The following is a 25331-nucleotide window of genomic DNA, read 5'->3' on the forward strand; positions in this document are numbered from 1 at the left end:
GAATGGGGTCTCAGTGATTTCTCAGGCTGGAATGAAATGTGGTGTCAGGTGGGGGGTGGTAAATTCAGGAGGGGGGGGGTAGCAGCTGTCCATGGCAGAGAGGAGGACAGACAGAACAACAGCTGCACAAAGTTCCCGGATCCAGAGCCGTGCAGAACATTCACCAGCTGATAGATACAAACATTTCCCCAGTTTCTAAAATATGAGTGCAGAGCTAAAAACTGCCCGTCATAAATTCCATAAACGCATGTGACTTAAACGCATATGTGAGTAAAGTGCTGAAAGTGCAATAATAATAGAACTAGTTCAAGATGACATAAAATGCAATAAAAGAAGTTCATCAGAGCATTTGTGAATGTAAAACGTCTCTTGTGCAAAGATATCAGCTGAGGAGATGCCTATGATTGGCCGTGACGTTATCCGGGAAGAGTAACGGTGTAAAAGCTTGTAAAAGGAAATCCCCCCCCGGGACGGACGTACACTCACCAGACCATCAATTATAATGTGCATTGATTAGAATACATGGCACATCTGGGGGTGCAGCGGTATGCTGACAGCTACGGGGTCATCCGTCCATCCGTCAGGGTGGGTGCCTGGTGGTCCTGGGGGGAATGAGCTCAGCCACAGGAGCCACAAAGGTGCTTATAGTGTAGTATTTGATGTAAGGTAATAATAGGAAGTAACATAAAAACGTATCCATGTGGAGTACTAAAATAAATACATAAATGAATAAAGTACCAAAATGGCCGCCGCTCACCAGTAGTGGCAGCTAGAGGTCAGCAATAGGGCTCCACCCAACGCGTTTCGTGTAATAACACCTCCTCAGGGGTGTACCCATTGATGAACGTATTTTATTGCATTTTATGTCATCTTGAACTAGTTCTATTAATATTGCACTTTCAGCACTTTACTCACACATGCGTTTATGGAATTTATGACATGCATTTTTTAGCGCTGCACTAATATTGTAGCAATTGTGATTCTGGGACTGTGACCTATACCCCGAGTGCCGGCTGCTTTTCATTCATTTGAATATATATCATTGTAATTTCATATACTGCATGTAGCGCTCGCTCTATTATCTTTTCTACAAACATTTCCCCAGAATTGCGGCTCCTCCTTCGCTGTCACCAGTCGGGTTTTTGGGGTTTTCTTCATTGTTTTACAGCAGCAATAAAATAAATTCCCCATAATTGCTGTTCCTCCGAACAATAATAAAAGGGTTTATAGCGCACCAAGCGCAGACGTATTGCACCCGAGCACCAAATTCCCATCCCACACTCTGAGATAAAAAGTCATAAAAATCCCCCAAAAAGTCGCCATCATGTCGGAAAGGAAAGGCGGGGTCTCCCAGGCAGCTCAGAGAGGGCGGGCAGCCTGTGTACCCACTGTGACAAGTGGTGGTGGTGGACATGGTGCAGGCAGGGCACGCCTGGCCTTTGTTTCCTCTGCTGGCCGTGTTATTGAGCCAGAACATGCAGAAGAGGTGGGGGAGGGGAGAAGTCAGCCATCCTCATCCACCTCCTCCTCTGTCACCCCGGATCATACTTCTCCTTCCACTGCAGCGGACAAAGCCCACGTCACCGCTAGCCACGCCTATTTCTTGACATCTGACCACCAAATGTCAGACCTGTTGTCGCATTGCAGCGAGTGCTGGGCGGGTCAGTGGGCGTCGTCTGACGATGGATTACAACGATGGAAACATTGTTTGTCTTTTTTATTATTAATAAAGGATTCGTCATAAACTGTTGTTGTGATTTTTGTTCAATAAAGGAAGTCCGGCGTCTTTATTTTTCACCCCTTACTCATTCACAGGGGGGGGGGGGGCAGCATCAGGGTGCCCCCTTATTTAAAGGGGTACCCTGATACTAATGAGCCCCCCCACAGCTTACCCCCACAACCACCAGGCCAGGGTGGTGGGGAAGAGGTCCTTGCCCTCATCGGTTTGGGGACACCATCTCAATACTGAGGGTACGTTGCCACAGGGAGGGTGTGTGCTCAGTCCTCCCCTCCCTCCTCTCCTGGTCTGTCAGGTCTGTGCTCAGATCAAGGGTCTGGTAAGAATTTGGGGGGACCCCTCACTCCCCCCATTATTTAGGGGTGGGGTTCCCATTAAAAGTCCCACCAGGCCTAAAGGGTCCTGGCTTCTTAAAAAGTCTGCTATGGATTGGGAGGCCCTCCTAACCTTCCTACCACACCTAATGGGTCTGCTATGGATTGGGGGGCCCTCCTGACCTTCCTATCACACCTAATGGGTCTGCTATGGATTGGGGGGCCCTCCTAAACTTCCTACCACACCTAATGGGTCTGCTATGGATTGGGGGGTCCCTCAAAACCTTCCTACCACACCTAATGGGTCTGCTATGTATTGGGGGGCCCTCCTAACCTTCCTACCACACCTAATCGGTCTGCTATGGATTGGGGGGCCCTCCTAACCTTTCTACCACAACTAATGGGTCTTCTATGGATTTGGGGGTCCCTCCTAACCTTCCTACATCACCTAATGGGTCTGCTACGGATTGGGGGGTCCTTCTATCCTTCCTACCACACCTAATAGGTCTGTTCATGACTGGGGGGCCCTCCTAACCTTTCTACCACACCTAATGTGTCTGTCATTGATTGGGGGACCCTCCTAATCTTCCTACCACTCCTAATGGGTCTGCTATGTATTGGGGGGCCCTCCTAACCTTCCAACCACACCTAATGGGTCTTCTATGGATTGGGGGGCCCCCCTAACCTTCCTTCCTTACCTAATGGGTCTTCTATGGATTGGGGGGCCCTCCTAACCTTCCTACCACACCTAATCGGTCTGCTATGGATTGGGGGTCCCTTCTAACCTTCCTACCACACCTAATGGGTCTGCTATGGATTGGGGTCCCTCCTAACCTTCCTACCACATCTTATGGATCTGCTATGGATTGGGGGGGCCTCCTAACCTTCCTACCACACCTAATGGGTCTGCTATGGATTAGGGGTCCCTCCTAAGCTTTCTACCGCACCTAATGGGTCTGCTATGGATTGGGGGGGTCCTCCTCAACTTCGTTCCACACCTAATGGGTCTGCTACGGATTGGGGGCCCCCCCCTAACCTTCCTACCACACTTAATTGGTCTGCTATGGATTGGGGGGTCCCTCCTAATCTTCCTGCCACACCTAATCGGTCTGCTATGGATTGGGGGCCCTCCTAACCTTCCTACCACACCTAATGGGTCTGCTATGGATTGGGGGGCCCCCCTAACCTTCCTACCACACCTAATGGGTCTGCTATGGATTGGGGAGCACTCCCAGCCTTCCTACCACACCTAATGGGTCTGCTATGGATTGGGGGGCCCTCCTAACCTTCCTTCCACACCTAATGGGTCTGCTATGGATTGAGGGGTCCCTCCTAACCTTCCTACCACACCTAATGGGTCTGCTATGGATTCAGGGGCACTCCTAGACTTCCTACCACACATAATGGGTCTGCTATGGATTGGGGGGGGGGTCTTCCTAACCTTTCTGCCACACCTAATGGGTCTGCTATGGATTGGGGGGGTCCCTCCTAACCTTCCTACCACACCTAATGGGTGTGCTATGGATTGGGGGGCCCTCCTAACCTTTTTTTTTTTAATAAAATACATACATTGTACAGATGATACATAGTCCCGGGTAATTTAGCCCCTCCCCCTGGCATGATATTTAAAGGGATATCTCTTTTTTTTAATGTACTGCTCCTATCAAAATGTTACTTTTTGGAAGCCAATGTCCCTGATGTGGGGACCCCCGCACCCCTTTCATGGCCAATAACAGGCATATTCACCTTCACAATGGGCCCTTGTGAATGGACAAGTTGTGGTCCCATAGACTTGCATTGAGTTGGAGATTGGTGGTGGATCGTTCATTAGGGTGGAACGTTCCATGGAGAAGTGAACACGGGGGAGGTCAGCCCATCACTACGGGGGAGGTCAGCCCATCACTACGGGGGAGGTCAGCCCATCACTATGGAGGAGACATTGCTGTCTACACACCCAGGTTTGGTGGGTCTACTATAGTGTCCGGCTGGATGTTCCTTGTGTTTGGAGAGGGCCAACCATGTCCCACAATGCACTGCGCCCTGACCCGATTGTGATTGGCCGAAGCATCGCACCTGACCTGTGCCCATGGTGAAGGCTTCTATGCCAGGTATTGGCCACAAAAGGGGTCTGGGGCTCCGGGGGGCCCTCGGGGACAGGGATCAAGGAAATGTAGTCACAAAGTACCATTCTTAAAGGGGCAGTCAGTCTTCATCGCTAAAAGGAAAAAAATGAAATATTCCTTTAAACCTCATTCCTGGGGGGGAGGGGAGGGGGTCCCCTAAACTTCCTGCAAAGTCCCCCATCTGTACAATGTATGGAACTGACTGCAGCAGGACCCCTCCCCCCCAATCCATACCCCCTCCCCCCAAATCCATACCGTACCCATAGATCTGATAGGAAGGTTAGGAGGGGCCCCACAATGGCTTACCAGACCAAGTGACCTTGACATTAGGATGGTGTCACCAAACCAATGGAGACAATGGCCTCTTCCATACAACCCTGGCCCGGTGGTTGTCAAGGACATACTACTCCACTGACACCAATGTATGGGACATACTACTCCACTGACACCAATGTATGGGACATACTACTCCACTGAAACCAATGTAAGAGATATACTACTTCACTGACACCAATGTAAGGACATACTACTCCACTGACACCAATGTAAGGACATACTACTTCACTGACACCAATGTAAGAGAGATACTACTCCACTGACACCAATGTAAGATAGATACTATTCCACTGACACCAATGTAAGGACATACTACTCCACTGACACCAATGTAAGTGAGGTACTACTCCACTGACACCAATGTAAGGGACATACTACTCCATTGACACCAATGTAAGTGAGGTACTACACCACTGACACCAATGTAAGGGACATACTACTCCATTGACACCAATGTAAGTGAGGTACTACTCCACTGACACCAATGTAAGGACATACTACTCCAATGACACCAATGTAAGGGCATAGTACTCCACTGACACCAACGTAAAAGAGATACTACTCCACTTATACCAATATAAGAGAGATACTCCACTGACACCAGTGTAAGGACATACTACTCCACTGACACCAATGTAAGGAACATACTACTCCACTGACACCAATGTAAGGGACATACTACTCCACTGACACCAATGTAAGGACATACTACTCCACTGACACCAATGTAAGGGACATACTACTCCACTGACAACAATATATGGGACATACTACTCCACTGACACCAATGTAAGGGACATACTACTCCACTGACACCAATATAAGAGATATACTACTCCACTGACACCAATGTAAGGGACATACTACTCCACTGACACCAATGTAAGGACATACTACTCCACTGACACCAATGTAAGGACATACTACTCCACTGACACCAATGTATGGGACATACTACTCCACTGACAACAATATATGGGACATACTACTCCAATGACACCAATGTAAGGGCATAGTACTCCACTGACACCAACGTAAAAGAGATACTACTCCACTTATACCAATATAAGAGAGATACTCCACTGACACCAGTGTAAGGACATACTACTCCACTGACACCAATGTAAGGGACATACTACTCCACTGACACCAATGTAAGGGACATACTACTCCACTGACACCAATGTAAGGACATACTACTCCACTGACACCAATGTAAGGGACATACTACTCCACTGACAACAATATATGGGACATACTACTCCACTGACACCAATGTAAGGACATACTACTCCACTGACACCAATGTAAGGGACATACTACTCCACTGACACCAATGTAAGGACATACTACTCCACTGACACCAATGTAAGGACATACTACTCCATTGACACCAATGTAAGGGACATACTACTCCACTGACACCAATGTAAGGGACATACTACTCCACTGATACCGATGTAATGGACATACTACTCCACTGACACCAATGTATGGGACATACTACTCCACTGACACCAATGTCAGGGACATATTACTCCACTAACACCAATGTAAGAGACATATTACTCCACTGACACCAATGTGAGGGACATACTACTCCACTGACAACAATGTAAGAGAGATAGTGCTCCACTGACACCAATGTAAGGGACATACTACTCCACTGACACCAATGTAAGAACATACTACTCCACTGACACCAATGGAAGAGAGATGCACCACTGCATGCTGGACTATCCTCAGCCAAGCCTCCCACCACACCTACCCGCCACCCAGTGTACCTTCCTAAAATGCCTCTTCCACTCCTCCTCCTCATATTCCTCTCCTCCGTTCCCAAAATCTCTTCTCTGTATCCCTCTGCTCCCCCCAAACAACTGTATATTGTGTCCTCACTGCTTCCGTCTCCCCTCTATGGTACCCACCACCTCCTCCTAATACTCCACTCTCCCACTGACCCCAACACCTCCACTGGTAGACTTACACGCTCCTGCACATCCCGCTCCCATGCCACCTTCCTCACCCTTCTCCTCCTCCTAACCGCGGGGGACATCTCCCCGAATCCTGGCCCTCCACCACCTCACTCACCCACAAAGCACCCTCCTGCCTCCACGTCCTGTCCCAACCCCCGCAACTTAGTATCTGACCCCCTGATCCCTAAACCCCCCCCATTTTCATGTGCACTCCCGCCCTCTCAACCTCCTAGCGATCACGGAAATCTGGATCCAAGCCACCGACTCCACCTCCCCTGCAGCACTCACCTATGGAGGTCTCATCTGGACCCACTCACCCAGACCGAGCGGTCGTAGAGGTGGTGGGGTTGGTCTGCTCCTGTCACCACAGAGCACCTTCTGAGTCCTCCCAAACCCCCCCTCCCTATCCTTCTCCTCCTTCGAGGCCCACTGCATCCGACTAATCTCCACAACCCCCCTGAGGATTGCAGTAATCTATCGGCCTCCTGGACCCGTGTCCTTCTTCCTGGATGACTTTTCCTCCTGGCTACCCTTCTTTCTCTCCTCTGAGCTACCCACCATCATCCTTGTGGATTTCAACATCCCTGTCAACCTCGACAACCCGGCCACATCCCATCTCCTCCACTTAACCTCCTCCTTTGCACTTGCACAGTGCATACAATCCACCACCCACTCCAATGGGAACATCCTGGACCTTGTCTTCTCCAACCGCTGTGCTCCCCACAACCTCACTAACACCCCCTTCCCTCTCTCTGACCACAACCTGATCACCTCCCCTATCTCCTCGTCCTCCAACGCCTACCCCTCCAAATGTCACACTACTACCAGCCGAAACCTCCGCAACCTGAACCCTGCCCCCCTCCACTCTGCAGCTGATCAACTCAATGACAGCATCCTCCCCCTGTCCTGCCCCGACTTGGCTATGACTGCCTACAACAATGCGCTGTCAACAGCCCTTGACTCACTAGCGCCTTTAACCACACGCAACATCAGACCCCGACCGCTCCAGCCCTGGCAGACTGATCACACCAAAACCCTCAAACGACAAAGTCGTGCCCTGGAGCGACTATGGCGCAAAACCAAATCCCAACAAGCCTTCACCCGCTACAAATCTGCCTTCCACACCTACACCTCCTCCCTCCATGCCGCCAAACAAGCCTACTTCCTGACCCTCATCAAGGCCCTCTCCTCCAATCCTTGCCGACTCTTCTCCACCTTCAACTCTCTACTCTCGCCACCTCCACCTCCACCCAGCACCTCACTCACTGCCCTTGAGATTGCTAATCATTTCAAAAATAAGATTGACGCAATTTGTAGGGACATCGCCACTGCCCAGACCTCCTCCCCACCCATCCCCTCTCACACAGCAACCCCCCCATCACCGCTCTCCCTCGGCCTCACCACTGTTCAGATCTCCACCCCACCCAACATCCCTCACACTGAAGCCCCCTCAACACTCCACTCCTTCGAGCTTACTACCATCGAGCAGGTCACCAAGGTATTCTCTAATGCCCGCCTCACCACCTGCCACCTCGACTCTGTCCCCTCACAACTCCTACAACCTTCCTCCCCCTCCATCCTACGCTCCCTCACCCACATCTTTAATCTCTCCCTCCCTTCGGGCGCATTCCCCTCCCCTCTGAAGCATGCGCACATCACTCCCATACTGAAAAAGCCCTCCCTGGACCCCAATGACCTGAACAACCTCAGACCCATCTCCCTGCTCCCATTTACATCTAAACTCCTCGAGCGCCTCGTCTACACCCGCCTATGCTCTCACCTCAACGACAACAACCTCCTTGATGCCCTACAGTCTGGCTTCTGTCCCCTACACTCCACCGAAACTACCTTACTCAAACTCTCCAACGACCTGCTAACCACCAAAGCTAATGGACACTATTCAGTGCTCCTACTCCTTGACCTCTCTGCGGCCTTCGACACAGTCCACCACCCCCTCCTCCTCAAAATGCTACACTCCCTCAGCCTCAGAGATTCTGCTCTCTCCTGGCTCTCATCCTACCTGTCACAACGCTCTTTCAGCGTTACCTATAATGCTACCACCTCCCTCTCACTCCCCCTCTCTGTTGGGGTCCCCCAAGGCTCTGTCCTCGGGCCCCTTCTCTTCTCCATCTATACCTCCTCCCTTGGCCAACTCATACACTCTCACGGCTTCAACTACCACCTCTATGCCGACGACACGCAAATCTATCTCTCGACCGCTTGCCTTACCCCCTCAGTCTCCGCCCAAATCACACACCTACTGAGCGACATATCAGATTGGATGTCACTCCACTTCCTTAAACTGAACCTCTCCAAAACCGAGCTCCTAGTCTTCCCCCCAGCCTGCGCCCCCCCCCCATCCTCTCCAGCACGTCCAACAATGCCACTATCAGGCCCGCCCTGCAGGCCAGAGTACTTGGTGTCATTCTGGACTCCAACCTATCCTTCCAGCCCCAAGTCCAATCTTTAACAAACTCGTGCCGACTCCACCTCCGCAACACGCAGACTCCACCTCCGCAACATGCAGACTCCACCTCCGCAACATGCAGACTCCACCTCCGCAACATCGCCAAAATCTGCACGTTCCTAACCCCAGAAACCACTAAACAGCTCATCCACTCCCTCATCATATCACAACTGGACTACTGCAACTCCCTCCTCACTGGCCTGCCTCACCGCTGGCTATCCCCGCTTCAGTCCATCCTGAATACGGCTGCCAGACTCATTCACCTTTCCAACCGCTCCATCTCCGCCACCCCCCTCTGCCAATCCCTATACTGGCCTCCACTCAGTGTCCTCCACCCCTCTCTGCCAATCCCTCCACTGGCCTCCACTCAGTGTCCGCCACCCCCCTCTGCCAATCCCTCCACTGGCCTCCACTCAGTGTCCTCCACCCCTCTCTGCCAATCCCTCCACTGGCCTCCATTCAGTGTCCTCCTACCCCCTCTGCCAATCCCTCCACTGGCCTCCACTCAGTGTCCTCCACCCCTCTCTGCCAATCCCTCCACTGGCCTCCACTCAGTGTCCTCCACCCCCCTCTGCCAATCCCTCCACTGGCCTCCACTCAGTGTCCTCCACCCCTCTCTGCCAATCCCTCCACTGGCCTCCACTCAGTGTCCTCCACCCCCCTCTGCCAATCCCTCCACTGTCCTCCACCCCCCTCTGCCAATCCCTCCACCTCCGCAACATGCAGACTCCACCTCCGCAACATGCAGACTCCACCTCCGCAACATCGCCAAAATCTGCACGTTCCTAACCCCAGAAACCACTAAACAGCTCATCCACTCCCTCATCATATCACGACTCGACTACTGCAACTCCCTCCTCACTGGCCTGCCTCACCGCTGGTTATCCCCGCTTCAGTCCATCCTGAATACGGCTGCCAGACTCATTCACCTTTCCAACTGCTCCATCTCCGCCACACCCCTCTGCCAATCCCTCCACTGGCCTCCACCCCCCTCTGCCAATCCCTCCACTGGCCTCCACCCCCCTCTGCCAATCCCTCCACTGGCCTCCACTCAGTGTCCTCCACCACTCTCTGCCAATCCCTTCACTGGCCTCCACTCAGTGTCCTCCACCCCCCTCTGCCAATCCCTCCACTGGCCTCCACCCCCCTCTTCCAATCCCTCCACTGGCATCCACTCAGTGTCCTCCACCCCCATCTGCAATCCCTCCACTGGCCTCCACTCAGTGTCCTCCACACCCCTCTGCCAATCCCTCCACTGGCCTCCACTCAGTGTCCTCCACACCCTCTGCCAATCCCTCCACTGGCCTCCACTCAGTGTCCTCCACCCCCCTCTGCCAATCCCTCCACTGGCCTCCACTCAGTGTCCTCCGCCCCCCTCTGCCAATCCCTCCACTGGCCTCCACCCCCCTCTGCCAATCCCTCCACTGGCCTCCACTCAGTGTCTGCCACCCCCCTCTGCCAATCCCTCCACTGGCCTCCACTCAGTATCCTCCACCCCCCTCTGCCAATCCCTCCACTGACCTTCACTCAGTGTCCTCCACTCCTCTCTGCCAATCCCTCCACTGGCCTCCACTCAGTGTCCTCCACCCCTCTCTGCCAATCCCTCCACTGGCCTCCACTCAGTGTCCTCCACCGCTCTCTGCCAATCCCTCCACTGGCCTCCACTCAGTGTCCGCCACCCCCCTCTGTCTATCCCTCCACTGGCCTCCATTCAGTGTCCTCCTACCCCCTCTGCCAATCCCTCCACTGGCCTCCACTCAGTGTCCTCCACCCCTCTCTGCCAATCCCTCCACTGGCCTCCACTCAGTGTCCTCCACCCCCCTCTGCCAATCCCTCCACTGGCCTCCACTCAGTGTCCTCCACCCCTCTCTGCCAATCCCTCCACTGGCCTCCACTCAGTGTCCTCCACCCCTCTCTGCCAATCCCTCCACTGGCCTCCACTCAGTGTCCGCCACCCCCCTCTGCCAATCCCTCCACTGGCCTCCACTCAGTGTCCTCCACCCCTCTCTGCCAATCCCTCCACTGGCCTCCACTCAGTGTCCTCCACCCCTCTCTGCCAATCCCTCCACTGGCCTCCACTCAGTGTCCGCCACCCCCCTCTGCCAATCCCTCCACTGGCCTCCACTCAGTGTCCTCCACCCCTCTCTGCCAATCCCTCCACTGGCCTCCATTCAGTGTCCTCCTACCCCCTCTGCCAATCCCTCCACTGGCCTCCACTCAGTGTCCTCCACCCCTCTCTGCCAATCCCTCCACTGGCCTCCACTCAGTGTCCTCCGCCCCCCTCTACCAATCCCTCCACTGACCTCCACTCAGTGTTCTCCACCCCCTCTACCAATCCCTCCACTGACCTCCACTCAGTGTCCTCCACCCCCCTCTACCAATCCCTCCACTGGCCTCCACTCAGTGTCCTCCACCCTCCTCTGCCAATCCCTCCACTGGCCTCCACTCAGTGTCCTCCACCCCTCTCTGCCAATCCCTCCACTGGCCTCCACTCAGTGTCCGCCACCCCCCTCTGCCAATCCCTCCACTGGCCTCCACTCAGTGTCCTCCACCCCCCTCTGCCAATCCCTCCACTGGCCTCCACCCCCCTCTGCCAATCCCTCCACTGGCTTCCGATTGCACAACGGATCAGATACAAAATCCTAACACTGACGTACAAAGCCGTCCAACATACTGCCCCGAACTACATCACTGACCTAATATCCAAGTACCACCCAACACGCACTCCGCTCCTCACAAGACCTCCTTCTCTCTAGTTCTCTGGTCTCCTCCTCCCCTCTAGTTCCCTGGTCTCCTCCTTCTCTCTAGTTCCCTGGTCTCCTCCTTCTCTCTAGTTCCCTGGTCTCCTCCTCCCCTCTAGTTCCCTGGTCTCCTCCTCCCCTCTAGTTCCCTGGTTTCCTCCTCCTTCTCTCTAGTTCCCTGGTCTCCTCCTCCCCTCTAGTTCCCTGGTCTCCTCCTCCTTCTCTCTAGTTCCCTGGTCTCCTCCTTCTCTCTAGTTCCCTGGTCTCCTCCTCCTTCTCTCTAGTTCCCTGGTCTCCTCCTCCCCTCTAGTTCCCTGGTCTCCTCCTTCTCTCTAGTTCCCTGGTCTCCTCCTCCCCTCTAGTTCCCTGGTCTCCTCCTCCCCTCTAGTTCCCTGGTCTCCTCCTTCTCTCTAGTTCCCTGGTCTCCTCCTCCCCTCTAGTTCCCTGGTCTCCTCCTTCTCTCTAGTTCCCTGGTCTCCTCCTCCCCTCTAGTTCCCTGGTCTCCTCCTCCCCTCTAGTTCCCTGGTCTCCTCCTTCTCTCTAGTTCCCTGGTCTCCTCCTTCTCTCTAGTTCCCTGGTCTCCTCCTCCCCTCTAGTTCCCTGGTCTCCTCCTCCCCTCTAGTTCCCTGGTCTCCTCCTTCTCTCTAGTTCCCTGGTCTCCTCCTTCTCTCTAGTTCCCTGGTCTCCTCCTCCCCTCTAGTTCCCTGGTCTCCTCCTCCCATGCCCTCCTCCAGGACTTCCCCAGGGTGTCTCCCATCCTCTGGATATAGAAATCTAGGGCGTGGCTGTATTTCGATGGCAGTAAGTGCTGTGGCCATGTCCACCTTCCACGCTGTCTGTGTTGGACACCATTTCCACGTAAAGCTGGCATTGTTCTACCCCAAAGCTGCGCTGTGTTGGAACACAAATATTGCTGCTGTGAAGTGAAGGAGCAGAAAGATCTGTGAAAGCCGACATTTAAAGGGGACTATGGAGATGGGACCTCTGCATGTTCCTGCAAGGAAAGAGTCCGTCACATTGGTGACCATTGTCCTTCACAGACACCTTGGCTGATCACCGCTGATAGGAGCCCCACAAGGAGATCTACTGAAGGAAGGAAGCGGCCCATAAGAGGTAAGGATCCAGGGTGTTGGCCCCTAGGGGTCACTGGGGGGAGGGGGCAATCTAGCCCCAATAGGAGAAGATTTTGGCCCAATCATTGTTGCACAGAATGGACAGTTGTTTGCACTGTTTTGGCTCTATAGCACTTTATGTATAGAAAGGTTTATAAATACCTCGTTATTATGTATACAGTAGGTGTGTGAGCACGGGATGGCATGTTTACACACGTGTTCTATGTATTTACAGTGTGAACACGCGTGTCCATTATGTATACAGTACGTGTGTGAGCACGGGAGTTCATGTTTACACACGTGTTCTATGTATTTACAGCGTGAACACGCGTGTCCATTATTTATACAGTAGGTGTGTGAGCACGGGAGTTCATGTTTACACACGTGTTCTATGTATTTACAGCGTGAACACGCGTGTCCATTATTTATACAGTACGTGTGTGAGCACGGGAGTTCATGTTTACACACGTGTTCTATGTATTTACAGTGTGAACACGCGTGTCCATTATTTATACAGTAGGTGTGTGAGCACGGGAGTTCATGTTTACACACGTGTTCTATGTATTTACAGTGTGAACACGCATGTCCATTATTTATACAGTACGTGTGTGAGCACGGGAGTTCATGTTTACACACGTGTTCTATGTATTTACAGTGTGAACACGCGTGTCCATTATTTATACAGTAGGTGTGTGAGCACGGGAGTTCATGTTTACACACGTGTTCTATGTATTTACAGTGTGAACACGCGTGTCCATTATTTATACAGTGGGGGTGTGAGCACGGGAGTTCATGTTTACACACGTGTTCTATGTATTTACAGTGTGAACACGCGTGTCCATTATTTATACAGTAGGTGTGTGAGCACGGGAGTTCATGTTTACACACGTGTTCTATGTATTTACAGTGTGAACACGCGTGTCCATTATTTATACAGTGGGGGTGTGAGCACGGGAGTTCATGTTTACACACGTGTTCTATGTATTTACAGTGTGAACACGCGTGTCCATTATTTATACAGTAGGTGTGTGAGCACGGGAGTTCATGTTTACACACGTGTTCTATGTATTTACAGCGTGAACACGCGTGTCCATTATTTATACAGTAGGTGTGTGAGCACGGGAGTTCATGTTTACACACGTGTTCTATGTATTTACAGCGTGAACACACGTGTCCATTATTTATACAGTAGGTGTGTGAGCACGGGAGTTCATGTTTACACACGTGTTCTATGTATTTCCAGCGTGAACACGCGTGTCCATTATTTATACAGTGGGGGTGTGAGCACGGGAGTTCATGTTTACACACGTGTTCTATGTATTTACAGCGTGAACACGCGTGTCCATTATTTATACAGTAGGTGTGTGAGCACGGGAGTTCATGTTTACACACGTGTTCTATGTATTTACAGCGTGAACACGCGTGTCCATTATTTATACAGTAGGTTGTGAGCACGGGAGTTCATGTTTACACACGTGTTCTATGTATTTACAGCGTGAACACGCGTGTCCATTATTTATACAGTAGGTGTGTGAGCACGGGAGTTCATGTTTACACACGTGTTCTATGTATTTACAGTGTGAACACGCATGTCCATCATGGAACACGGATATTTAGTAGCAGTATGACACGACTTATATATTGTTACACTGTTGCTATGAAGACGTTTATTGTATGAATTGTGATTGGTTCAGGTTGTATTCTATGAATTGTCACATATTTGTATTCAGTATTTATTATGAGTTACACTATTTATTGGTGTCATTTACACTGTTTTAGGTGTCAGTTGGTGAGTGTCGGCAGCTTAAGGCGAGCTTCTACTTCCATTTATAGCGCAGGACGACCTTTGATTATTTGTTAACCCATCCTCTGGAACTCCCTACCCCAACCCATCAGATGATCACCTACTCTCCTCTCCTTCAGGCGCCCCCTGAAAACCCATCTCTTCAGGGAAGCCTACCCCACCCCCCGCTAACCTGCCGACCTCCTCCACTCCTCCTACCACCCCATCCCCCACAGCTATCTCCTCCTGTACCACCATCCCCCCCTCCTAGATTGTAAGCTCCAAGGATCAGGGCCCTCGATCCCCTCATGTATCACATTGTATTGGTATTGTTCTGTCACATGTTCTGTCCCCTCTGTAATGTACAGCGCTGAGCCAACTATCGGGGCTTTATAAATCCTGTATAATAATAATAATAATGGATGTAAAAGGCAATGTGTTTGCTGTGCTCCTCGGTGTCAGTGATCTCCCCTCCTATCAGCTGGTGAATGTTCTGCACGGCTCTGGATCCGGGAACTTTGTGCAGCTGTTGTTCTGTCTGTCCTCCTCTCTGCCATGGACAGCTGCCCCCCTCCTACATTTACCACCCCCCTCCCCCTCCACCTGACACCACATTTCATCCCAGTCCAAGAAAACACAGAGACCCCGTTCTCCAGGCTGGGACTGGGAGAGATCAGATTCCGGGACTGGCAGAGGGAAGTCATATAATCGCAGCACTGATTACTGACACCACTCATGTCATGTAATGGCATTCTACTCCACTGACACCAATGTAAGGGACATACTACTCCACTGACACCAATGTAAGGGACATACTACTCCACTGACACCAATGTAAGGGACATGCTACTCCACTGACACCAATGTAAGGAGATACTACTCCACTGACACCAATGTAAGGACATACTAATCCACTGACACCAATGTAAGAGAGATATACTACTCCACTAACACCAATGTAAGGACATACTACTCCACTGACACCAATGTAAGGACATACTACTCCACTGACACCAATGTAAGATAGATACTACTCCACTGACACCAATGTAAGGACATACTAATCCACTGACACCAATGTAAGGGACATACTACTCCACTGACAGCAATGTAAGGACATACTACTCCACTGACAGCAATGTAAGGACATACTACTCCACTGACACAAATGTAAGGGACATACTACTCCACTGACACCAATGTAAGGACATACTAATCCACTGACACCAATGTAAGGGACATACTACTCCACTGACACCAATGTAAGGACATACTACTCCACTGACACCAATGTAAGGGACATACTACTCCACTGACACCAATGTAAGGACATACTACTCCACTGACAGCAATGTAAGGACATACTACTCCACTGACACCAATGTAAGGGACATACTACTCCACTGACACCAATGTAAGGGACATACTACTCCACTGACACCAATGTAAGGACATACTACTCCACTGACACCAATGTAAGGAGATACTACTCCACTGACACCAATGTAAGGACATACTAATCCACTGACACCAATGTAAGAGAGATATACTACTCCACTAACACCAATGTAAGGGACATACTACTCCACTGACACCAATGTAAGATAGATACTACTCCACTGACACCAATGTTAGAGACATACTACTCCACTGACACCAATGTAAGAGACATACTACTCCACTGACACCAATGTAAGGGACATACTACTCCACTGACACCAATGTAAGGGACATACTACTCCTCTGACACCAATGTAAGGAGATACTACTCCACTGACACCAATGTAAGGGACATACTACTCCACTGACACCAATGTAAGGGACATACAACTCCACTGACACCAATGTAAGGAGATACTACTCCACTGACACCAATGTTAGAGACATACTACTCCACTGACACCAATGTAAGGAGATACTACTCCACTGACACCAATGTTAGAGACATACTACTCCACTGACACCAATGTTAGAGACATACTACTCCTCTGACACCAATGTAAGGAGATACTACTCCACTGACACCAATGTTAGAGACATACTACTCCACTGACACCAATGTAAGAGACATACTACTCCACTGACACCAATGTAAGGGACATACTACTCCACTGACACCAATGTAAGGGACATACTACTCCACTGACACCAATGTAAGGGACATACTACTCCACTGACACCAATGTAAGGAGATACTACTCCACTGACACCAATGTTAGAGACATACTACTCCACTGACACCAATGTAAGAGACATACTACTCCACTGACACCAATGTAAGGGACATACTACTCCACTGACACCAATGTAAGGGACATACTACTCCTCTGACACCAATGTAAGGAGATACTACTCCACTGACACCAATGTTAGAGACATACTACTCCACTGACACTAATGTAAGGAGATACTACTCCACTGACACCAATGTTAGAGACATACTACTCCACTGACACCAATGTAAGAGACATACTACTCCACTGACACCAATGTTAGAGACATACTACTCCACTGACACCAATGTAAGGGACATACTACTCCACTGACACCAATGTAAGGAGATACTACTCCACTGACACCAATGTTAGAGACATACTACTCCACTGACACCAATGTAAGGGACATACTACCCCACTGACACCAATGTAAGGGACATACTACTCCACTGACACCAATGTAAGAGACATAATACTCCACTGACACCAATGTATGTAAAAAGGCAATGTGTTTTATGTGCTCCTCGGTGTCAGAGAACTCCCCTCCTATCAGCTGGTGAATGTTCTGCACGGCTCTGGATCCGGGAACTTTGTGCAGCTGTTGTTCTGTCTGTCCTCCTCCCTGCCATGGACAGCTGCTGCCCCCCCTCCTACATTTACCACCCCCTCCCCCTCCACCTGACACCACATTTCATCCCAGTCCAAGAAAACACAGAGACCCCGTTCTCCAGGCTGGGACTGGGAGAGATCAGATTCCGGGACTGGCAGAGGGAAGTCATATACTCACAGCTCTGATTACTGACACCACGCATGTCATGTAAGTGGCATTCTACTCCACTGACACCAATGTAAGGGACATACTACTCCACTGACACCAATGTAAGGGACATACTACTCCACTGACACCAATGTAAGGACATACTAATCCACTGACACCAATGTAAGGACATACTAATCCACTGACACCAATGTAAGGGACATACTACTCCACTGACATCAATGTAAGGGACATACTACTCCACTGACACCAATGTAAGGGACATACTATACCACTGACACCAATGTAAGGGACATACTACTCCACTGACACCAATGTAAGGGACATACTATACCACTGACACCAATGTAAGGGACATACCACTCCACTGACACCAATGTAAGAGACATACTACTCCACTGACACCAATGTAAGGGACATACCACTCCACTGACACCAATGTAAGGGACATACCACTCCACTGACACCAATGTAAGGGACATACCACTCCACTGACACCAATGTAAGGGACATAACACTCCACTGACACCAATGTAAGGGACATACCACTCCACTGACACCAATGTAAGGGACATACTACTCCACTGACACCAATGTAAGGATACATACTACTCCACTGACACCAATGTAAGGGACATACTACTCCACTGACACCAATGTAAGGGACATACTTCTCCACTGACACCAATGTAAGGGACATACTACTCCTCTGACACCAATGTAAGGGACATACTACTCCACTGACACCAATGTAAGGGACATACTACTCCACTGACACCAATGTAAGGGCATACTACTCCACTGACACCAATGTAAATGACATACTACTCCACTTACACCAATGTAAGGGACATATTACTCCACTGACACCAATGTAAGGGACATACTACTCCACTGACACCAATGTAAGGGACATACTACTCCACTGACACCAATATAAGGACATACTACTCCACTGTCACCAATGTAAGGGACATACTACTCCATTGACACCAATGTAAGGGACATACTACTCCACTGACACCAATGTAAGGACATACTAATCCACTGACACCAATGTAAGAGACATACTACTCCACTGACACCAATGTAAGGAGATACTACTCCACTGACACCAATGTAAGGGACATACTACTCCACTGACACCAATGTAAAGAACATATTTCTCCACTGACACCAATGTAAGGGACATACTTCTCCACTGACACCAATGTAAGAGACATACTACTCCACTGACACCAATGTAAGAGACATACTACTCCACTGACACCAATGTAAGGGACATACTTCTCCACTGACACCAATGTAGGGCACATACTACTCCACTGACACCAATCTAAGGGAAATACTATTTCACTGACACCAATGTAAGAGACATACTACTCCACTGACACCAATGTAAGGACATACTACTCCTCTGTGAGTGTCCCCAGTGTGCCGTCCCCCTTTCCTCGTGTCCCGGGTATTATATACAGTATATACACAGTGTGTCTGTAGAGCCTGTAGTGTCCCGTCTTGTCTATTCTTAGTCTCTATCCATCTGGTGGTGGGGGGAGGGGGGCCTCTCTAATGGGGAATCTTCTTGGCTTTCACATGACCTCCCATGTGGAGGAATCTCCATGTCTGGGTGTGGAATGTAATGGGATCTTCCAGAGAAGACCTTCAGACTCCCCTCCATCTCTCTCCATTGGTGGGGAAACTTTTCCCTCTGAAAGAGTAAAGAGGACATGAGAAGGAAGAGAACGTCTCCACTTCCCGTCACTCAAAGCCAAAGGACTCATCCCAGCCATTCCTGGAGAGAAGGAGGACTAGAGGAATCCAGGAGGAGGACTGGTGAGGGTCTATACAGAGTACCCCTCATATGGTTCAGGAGGGGGCCGCATGCCTAGCACTCCCTTCCCTGGCCAGCTTGGCTGCATGTCTTGCACTCCCTTCCCTGGCCAGCTTGGCTGCATGCTCGGATTGGGGGTCCGCTATGGATTTTCTACAGGGACCTCACACTATATTTAACATTTTTGTGTGATTAACCCCCTAATATCCACACCAGACTCATATTGCTTTTTTGCATTTTTGGGGGGCTCTTTCATGGAGCAGATACCATGGAAGGGGTGTGACCCCTTAAACAGGGGTGTATGCATGACTCATCATTACTGGGGTCACTCATATACAAAGTGTGGAGTTACGGAATGCAGGGGAACTACAAGAACCAGAAGACCCCCTCATTGTTCCCCTGTCAACCCCACAACCCCTTGTCCTCCCTACTGTCCTCCACAATGCCCCCTGTCCTTCCTACTGTCCCCCACACTGCCCCCTGTCCTCACTACTGTCCCACACATTGCCCCCCTGTCCTTCCTACTGTCCCCCACACTGCTCTCTGTCCTCCCTACTGTCCCACACATTGCCCCCCTGTCCTCCCTACTGTCCCCCACAATGCCCCCTATCCTTCCTACTGTCCCACACAATGCCCTTTGTCCTCCCTACTGTCCCCCACACTGCCCCCTGTCCTCACTACTGTCCCACACATTGCCCCCCTGTCCTTCCTTCTGTCCCCCACACAGCTCTCTGTCCTCCCTACTGTCCCCCACACTGCCCCCTGTCCTCACTACTGTTCCACACATTGCCCCCCTGTCCTCCCTACTGTCCCCCACAATGCCCCCTATCCTTCCTACTGTCCCACACAATGCCCTTTGTCCTCCCTACTGTCCCCCACACTGTCCCCTGTCCTCCCTACTGTACCCCACAATGCCTCCTGTCCTCCCTCCTGTCCCCCACAATGCCTCCTGTCCTCCCTACTATCCCCCACACTACCCCCTGTCCTCCATACAGACCCCAAAATGCCCCCTGTCATCCCTACTGTCCCCCACAATGTTCCCAGTCTTCCCTACTTTCCCCCACACTGCGCCCTGTCCTCCCTACTGTCCCCCACACTGCCCCCTGTCCTTCCTACTGTCCCCCACACTGCCCCCTTTCCTCCATACTGTTCCCCACACAACCCCCTGTCTTCCCTACTGTCCCCCACAGTGTCTCCTGTCCTTACTTCTGTAACTGCACTCTCCCCCTGTCCTACCTTCTGTCCCCACAATGTTCTCTTTCCACCCTTCTTTCCCCGCACTGCCCCTTGTGCTCCCTACTGTCCCACACAATGCCCGCTGTAATTCCCACTGTTCTCATACTGCCCCCTGTCCTCTTTACTGTCCCCACACTGCTCCCTACCCTCACGATTGTTCCCGCACTGTGCCCTGTCCTCCCTTCTGTCCCCTAAAATGCCTCCTGTCCTCCCTACTGTCCCTCAAGCTGCCCCCTGTCCTCCATACTGTCCCCCGCAATGCCCCTGTCCTCCCTACTGTCCCCCACACTGCCCTCTGAAATCCCTACTGTCCCCACAATGCCCCTGTCCTCCCTACTGTCACCCACAATGCCCCCTGTCCTCCCTACTGTCCCCCACAATGCCCCCTGTCCTCCCTACTATAACCCACACAGCCCCCTGTCCTCCATACTGTCCCCCACACTACCCCCTGTCTTCCCTACTGTCCCCTATACTGCCTCGTGTCCTTCCTACTATCCATGCACTGTCCCTGTCCTCCCTACTGCCCACGCAATGACCCTGTCCTACCTTCTGTACCCACACTGCCCCCTGTCCTACATACTGTCCCCGCACTGTGCCCTATCCTCCCTGTCCCATCAGTGCCCAATGTCCTCTCTACTGTCCCCCACATTACCCCGTCTTCCCTACTGTCCCCCAAACTGCCTCCTGTCCTCATTACTGTCCCTGCATTGTCCCTCTGTGCTCCCTGCTGCCCACGCAATGCCCCGTGTCCTCCTTACTGTCCCCCACAATGTCCCCTGTAATTCCTACTCTCCCCACACTGCCCCCTGTCCTCCCTACTGTCCCCGCACTGCGCCCTTTCCTCCCTGTCCCCTCAGTGCCCCCTTTTCTCCCTTCTGTCCCCACAATTCCCCCTGTCCTCCATACTGTCCCGCAACCCTGCCCCCTGTCCTACCTTATGTCCCCACAATGCCTCCTGTCCTCATTACTGTCCCCCACACTATCCCCTGTCCTCCCTACGGTCCCCACAATGCCCCCTGTCCTACCCTACTTTCCCTGCACTGCCCCCTGTCCTCCCTACTTTCACCCAAAATGTCCCCTGTCCTCCCTACTGTCCCCCACACTGCCCCCTGTCCTCCCTACTGTCCCCACGCTGCCCTCTGTCCTCCCTACTGTCCCCCACACTGCCCCCTGTCCTCCCTACTGTCCCCACGCTGCTCCCTATCCTCACTATTGTCACCGCACTGCGCCCTGTCCTCCCCGTTCCCCTCAGTGCTCCATGTTCTCCCTACTGTCCCCCACAATTCTCCCTGTCCTCCTTACTCTCTCCAACACTGCCCCCTGTCCTTCCTACTGTCCCCCACACTGCCCCTGTCCTCCCTACTGTCCCCCACACTGCCCCCTGTCCTCCCTACTCTTCCCCACATTGCCCTCTGTCCTCCCTACTGTCCCCACAGTGCCCCTGTCCTCCCTACGGTCCCCACAATGCCCCCTGTCCTCCCTACTTTCCCTGCACTGACCCCTGTCCTCCCTACTTTCACCCAAAATGTCCCCTGTCCTCCCTACTGTCCCCCACAATTCTCCCTGTCCTCCTTACTGTCTCCAACACTGCCCCCTGTCCTTCCTACTGTCCCCCACACTGCCCCTGTCCTCCCTACTGTCCCCACAATGCCCCTGTCCTCCCTACTGTCCCCACAATGCCCCTGTCCTCCCTACTCTTCCCCACATTGCCCTCTGTCCTCCCTACTGTCCCCACAGTGCCCCCTGTCCTCCCTACTGTCCCCACAGTGCCCCCTGTCCTCCCTACTGTCCCCACAATGCCCCCTGTCCTCCCTACTTTCCCTGCACTGACCCCTGTCCTCCCTACTTTCACCCAAAATGTCCCCTGTCCTTCCCTACTGTCTCCCACAATTCTCCCTGTCCTCCTTACTGTCTCCAACACTGCCCCCTGTCCTTCCTACTGTCCCCCACACTGCCCCTGTCCTCCCTACTGTCCCCCACACTGCCCCCTGTCCTCCCTACTCTTCCCCACATTGCCCTCTGTCCTCCCTACTGTCCCCACAGTGCCCCCTGTCCTCCCTACGGTCCCCACAATGCCCCCTGTCCTCCCTACTTTCCCTGCACTGACCCCTGTCCTCCCTACTTTCACCCAAAATGTCCCCTGTCCTCCCTACTGTCCCCGACAATTCTCCCTGTCCTCCTTACTGTCTCCAACACTGCCCCCTGTCCTTCCTACTGTCCCCCACACTGCCCCTGTCCTCCCTACTGTCCCCACAATGCCCCTGTCCTCCCTACTCTTCCCCACATTGCCCTCTGTCCTCCCTACTGTCCCCACAGTGCCCCCTGTCCTCCCTACTGTCCCCACAGTGCCCCCTGTCCTCCCTACTGTCCCCACAGTGCCCCCTGTCCTCCCTACTGTCCCCACAATGCCCCCTGTCCTCCCTACTTTCCCTGCACTGACCCCTGTCCTCCCTACTCTTCCCCACATTGCCCTCTGTCCTCCCTACTGTCCCCACAATGCCCCCTGTCCTCCCTACTGTCCCCACAATGCCTCCTGTCCTCATTACTGTCCCCCACACTACCCCCTGTCCTCCCTACGGTCCCCACAATGCCCCCTGTCCTCCCTACTTTCTCTGCACTGACCCCTGTCCTCCCTACTTTCACCCAAAATGTCCCCTGTCCTCCCTACTGTCCCCCACAATTCTCCCTGTCCTCCTTACTGTCTCCAACACTGCCCCCTGTCCTTCCTACTGTCCCCCACACTGCCCCCTGTCCTCCCTACTGTCCCCCACACTGCCCCCTGTCCTCCCTACTGTCCCCCACACTGCCCCCTGTCCTCCCTACTCTTCCCCACATTGCCCTCTGTCCTCCCTACTGTCCCCACAGTGCCCCCTGTCCTCCCTACGGTCCCCACAATGCCCCCTGTCCTCCCTACTTTCACCCAAAATGTCCCCTGTCCTCCCTACTGTCCCCGACAATTCTCCCTGTCCTCCTTACTGTCTCCAACACTGCCCCCTGTCCTTCCTACTGTCCCCCACACTGCCCCTGTCCTCCCTATTGTCCCCACAATGCCCCTGTCCTCCCTACTCTTCCCCACATTGCCCCCTGTCCTCCCTACTGTCCCCACAATGCCTCCTGTCCTCATTACTGTCCCCCACACTACCCCCTGTCCTCCCTACGGTCCCCACAATGCCCCCTGTCCTCCCTACTTTCCCTGCACTGACCCCTGTCCTCCCTACTTTCACCCAAAATGTCCCCTGTCCTCCCTACTGTCCCCCACAATTCTCCCTGTCCTCCTTACTGTCTCCAACACTGCCCCCTGTCCTTCCTACTGTCCCCCACACTGCCCCTGTCCTCCCTATTGTCCCCACAATGCCCCTGTCCTCCCTACTGTCCCCCACACTGCCCCCTGTCCTCCCTACTGTCCCCACAATGCCTCCTGTCCTCCCTACTGTCCCCCACACTGCCCCCTGTCCTCCCTACTGTCCCCCACACTGCCCCCTGTCCTCCCTACTCTTCCCCACATTGCCCTCTGTCTTCCCTACTGTCCCCACAGTGCCCCCTGTCCTCCCTACGGTCCCCACAATGCCCCCTGTCCTCCCTACTTTCCCTGCACTGACCCCTGTCCTCCCTACTTTCACCCAAAATGTCCCCTGTCCTCCCTACTGTCCCCGACAATTCTCCCTGTCCTCCTTACTGTCTCCAACACTGCCCCCTGTCCTTCCTACTGTCCCCCACACTGCCCCTGTCCTCCCTATTGTCCCCACAATGCCCCTGTCCTCCCTACTCTTCCCCACATTGCCCCCTGTCCTCCCTACTGTCCCCACAATGCCTCCTGTCCTCATTACTGTCCCCCACACTACCCCCTGTCCTCCCTACGGTCCCCACAATGCCCCCTGTCCTCCCTACTTTCCCTGCACTGACCCCTGTCCTCCCTACTTTCACCCAAAATGTCCCCTGTCCTCCCTACTGTCCCCCACAATTATCCCTGTCCTCCTTACTGTCTCCAACACTGCCCCTGTCCTTCCTACTGTCCCCACAATGCCCCTGTCCTCCCTACTGTCCCCACATTGCCCTCTGTCCTCCCTACTGTCCCCACAGTGCCCCCTGTCCTCCCTACTGTCCCCACAGTGCCCCCTGTCCTCCCTACTGTCCCCACAATGCCCCCTGTCCTCCCTACTTTGCCTGCACTGACCCCTGTCCTCCCTACTCTTCCCCACATTGCCCTCTGTCCTCCCTACTGTCCCCACAATGCCCCCTGTCCTCCCTACTGTCCCCACAATGCCTCCTGTCCTCATTACTGTCCCCCACACTACCCCCTGTCCTCCCTACGGTCCCCACAATGCCCCCTGTCCTCCCTACTTTATCTGCACTGACCCCTGTCCTCCCTACTTTCACCCAAAATGTCCCCTGTCCTCCCTACTGTCCCCCACAATTCTCCCTGTCCTCCTTACTGTCTCCAACACTGCCCCCTGTCCTTCCTACTGTCCCCCACACTGCCCCTGTCCTCCCTACTGTCCCCACAATGCCCCTGTCCTCCCTACTCTTCCCCACATTGCCCTCTGTCCTCCCTACTGTCCCCACAATGCCCCCTGTCCTCCCTACTTTCCCTGCACTGACCCCTGTCCTCCCTACTTTCACCCAAAATGTCCCCTGTCCTCCCTACTGTCCCCCACAATTCTCCCTGTCCTCCTTACTGTCTCC

General features: G+C 52.6%; 1 protein-coding gene across 1 annotated transcript in view; it reads left to right on the plus strand.

Moving 5' to 3' along the window:
• The first annotated feature begins 19179 nt into the window (after positions 1-19179).
• LOC149434739 (uncharacterized) overlaps positions 19180-25331 on the plus strand; it is a 202315-nt gene continuing 196163 nt past the window's right edge. Inside the window, exon 1 of the mRNA XM_089663447.1 lies at positions 19180-19414. The gene's annotated coding sequence lies outside the window, so the exon portion shown is untranslated. The remainder of the gene's footprint in view (positions 19415-25331) is intronic.

The sequence above is a fragment of the Staurois parvus genome, unplaced genomic scaffold (genome assembly GCF_062004578.1).
Source record: "Staurois parvus isolate SC_StPar_1 unplaced genomic scaffold, SC_StPar_1.0 ptg001689l, whole genome shotgun sequence".
NCBI classification, from domain to species: Eukaryota; Metazoa; Chordata; class Amphibia; order Anura; family Ranidae; genus Staurois; species Staurois parvus.